We start from the raw sequence: 3,691 nt of genomic DNA, 5'->3' as shown, positions 1-3,691 counted from the left end.
TCTAGACATGTGTCCATTCCGGAGACCGTATCTTCCTGCTCATAGATCCGAATTGAATGCTCTTGGACGTTCTGGAAAGAAGACTCAAATGTCTCTGATTCTCATGAAGGACCCGGAAACCAAATCGGCCTGGAAGTGCACCGTCCTTCGCATCCTTTAGGACTGATCTGCTCGGTCCGGAATACCTGCGAGACTGGGGTTCCTTCCGACAAGCTTATCTCTCTGCTCACGCGTCCGAATTCCACGATTCCACTTGCTAAGAGACCGTGATGCAATGCTCTCCAACTTCTATGAAGCACCCGCCGTCTGAATCGGACCGGAAGGCTCCCCGGACAGGCGATTTCTGAAACATGTTTGCACCCGGAGATTTTGGCCGATACACTTCACTCGCGGTACGTGTTTTGGTCGACAAAGTTCACCCGCGGTACGTGAAAATGGTCGACAAAACCTTCCTGGCCAGCGAGAATGGCCGATAACCTCCATAGACCCAAGTTTTCCACTTTTTCAAGCTTTGCTCACCATTCCACCTCCTTGATTCATCTTTTCAGCTCCACATTCACCTGATAGACACTCAAAACATGCAATAGACTGATTGGGACCTAATGCATCTCCTAAGTTCTAAAACAAACCCTAAGGACCTAAAATGCATGAAATAAAACATGATTTGGAGTGATTTATGCAACCTAAATGATGCAAATTATGAACATATCAGTGAGCACCACTCTTTGATCCGGGACGTTTTGTTTTCCAATGTTTCATTTCAGGAATCAAGTTTACATACTGTCTGTGCGATTCCGGAGCCAATGTCAACATCATGTCAAAGACGTTTGCCGAAAAATTGGGCATAAAAACCTTAAGGACATCGACATTCAAGGTTATCTTTGGAGATTCATCTCAAAAAGATACTGCAGAGGCGATTCATGATCTACAAGTTCTAGTGGGAGACAAGATTGTTCCAGCAGATTTCCAAGTCCTGGAGATGGATAAAGACAAGGAGAGGCCACTCATTTTCGGGAGACCATTCCTAGCTACCGTATGAGCAGTAATCGATCACGCAAACCGGCATGCTGTTTTCCTCAATGTAGATCTCAGAAGGTTTTACCCGACTATCCTAGATGATTTTCCAAGCAAAGAAAACCGGCCAAAAGAGAAAGAAAAGGAGAAGCCGAAAGCTTTTGCAAAGATCAAGATCATCATTCCACCGGATGCAACAGAAACTAGTGAGGACCAAATCCAGGAGCTGATCGAAAACACAAAAAGGGTTTTAAACAATGTTAAAGTCCGAAAGAAGAGTAAAGGAAAGAAGACGGCTCCTCAAGGAGAAGAAGTAAAACCTCCAGCGACCGGAAGTGAAAAGGGCACATCAAGTGGAGTGCCATTCAAATCAGCCTGATTCTTCTTGCTTACGTCGAGCTAAACGACTTAAAACAAAAGCGCTTAATGGGAGGCAACCCATTTAGGTACTCTTTCTTTTAGTTTTCTTTTCTTTTTTTTTTTTTTTTACAGTTTATTTTTTCTTTTTCTTTTAAGTTTCAGATATTTTATAAAACAAAACCACAAAAAAATCAGAAAATTAGAAAAACCAAGAAAAAAAAGGTTTTTAGCTGCTCGGCCCGGCGAAGACCTGAAAGTTGGACGAATGCCGCAGGAGAAAGGTCCGCGGTCGCGACCAACCGACCCGCGGCCAAGGGAGCATCGACCGCGGCACCGTGAATGTGACCGCGGCCGAACCCACAATTGTCGCGGTCGCGCGTCTCCTGACTGCGGCCGTTGGTCGTTGAGATGAGAACGCGGATTTCCGCCGCATTTCAAAAGTTCCTGGTGATTTCCGGAGTATTCCCGGTAAAGCCCGTTAAGATTTTCCGTAAGTTTTAAACCTTCCCGAAATGCAAGACAAGAAAGGTAAGTTCTCGTAAACTTCCCGAAAATTTCCCGTTTTTGCTACAAAAACGCTTTTTAATGAAAGGAAATGCACTTTTTGGATCAAAACTGCTTTTTCTCTTCTCTTCCAAAAGACTTGGAGATTTATGAGATAAAACACCTTTTCCAATTCTTAAGCTTTTTAAGAGATTCTTGGCCCAAACCTCACTTTTTTTCAAGCTGATTTCAATTCTGCCATCAAATCTCTCTTTCCAGCAAGGTATGAAGCTCAAACTCGCCATTTTTAATTGATTTAAGAACTTAGAGTTTTCTTAAAAGGCCCAAATCTCGGTTTATTGATAGTGGAAATAGCTTAAGAAAAATAGATTATCCTTCTAAGTTATCTAAAAATCGATTTTAACACCTAGCTTAAGAGGAATTGAGATTTTTGAAATTTGGATTTCACATGCTTTATAAAAATCGAATATGGAACAGCAAAATTGATGAATTTGATTAAGTCTCGTGTGATTAGTGATTAGTATTGGGTAACCTATAGATTTGACATGGAAATTGCTCACTAAAACCATTGTTTAGAAGATTATTATGTTGAGAACATCAAAAATCCGAATCTGGTCATGAACTACTCGATTTCTTTGATTCAATGTCAATTCTGCTTGCTCATGGTTTTAATTAATCTCTTTATACTAGGATTGGTATAACTGATCATTAATGTGTTAAAATCAGCATCCATATTCACTCTTTTTCCTAGAATCGTCTCGTCTTGTAGGAAAATGGAACAAAATAGATCCCGAAGAAGCCGTCGCACTGGTGACAGCTCTGAGGACATTCCCGATGATGTTACTCTTGGAGAGTACATGCTGAACCAAGCCAGACCGAGAAGAAGAACTACGTGATGAGACTGCTCCAGCACTCTAGAGAAACGCGAGCAACTCCCGAGCCACCACAGATCCGATATGTTGGCAAGGAGATAAACCCGAGAGTGAACTATGCAAAACGTTTCAAGAAGCTGAACATCAAATCCACGCCTTGCATTGATTATCATACACTTGAGATGCTTGGAATCAGAGAAGACGTAATCTGGTACATCGTTGCACTTAAGCTAAGACCCTACATGGAGCTGAACCTTTCAACTTATCCTGAGCTAGTCTGTGAGTTCTTAGCAACTATTACATCATAACACCGTATTTTGACCACTTTTATGGATCGTTTTGAAATACTTTTTCTATGTTTTTGATAGATAAGAGTTTTTAAGTCTCAGGGCTATCAATCCCCTTGTCAAAGTAGTACTAAGAGGTGTCAATCCAGACTTGTCAACGAGACACTAGTCTATGTTGTTTGTTTGTTTAAGTCAAGATAAAAAGGTGAAGGTTTTTCTAAGCTAAATAACAACGATTAAGCATGTAAGTAAGGTAAATGATGAGAATCAAACAAAGCAAAGATGCAAATGATAACTAAGCGATTCAGATGATGATAATATGTAATAAAGCAAGAGACTTTAGACGAGATACTTGACTCGGGTGCTTCCAAGTTCAACTAGTGGGTTAATGAATCAAAACATCAAGCGGTTTCATTTAACTTTGAACTCAAGGCATGTTAATCTTCTCATGAAAGTATTAAGCATCTAAATCGATCCTCCTTCATACCAAAAATGTCTTTTGAGAAGCATCGAATCAATCAGCAATAAGAATCAGTTCAAAAATGTCACTTAAGAGAACAAACTATCACTCTCGCGATGAAAGACGCTTAAACCCTTAACCGAGTGGTTCAGACATTTCTACAAACACTTTTGATGCGAGATATGTCTCAATGT

Source organism: Eutrema salsugineum, unplaced genomic scaffold (assembly GCF_000478725.1).
Source record: "Eutrema salsugineum unplaced genomic scaffold, Eutsalg1_0 scaffold_52, whole genome shotgun sequence".
Lineage (NCBI taxonomy): Eukaryota > Viridiplantae > Streptophyta > Magnoliopsida > Brassicales > Brassicaceae > Eutrema > Eutrema salsugineum.
Note: the sequence above shows the minus strand (reverse complement) of the source record.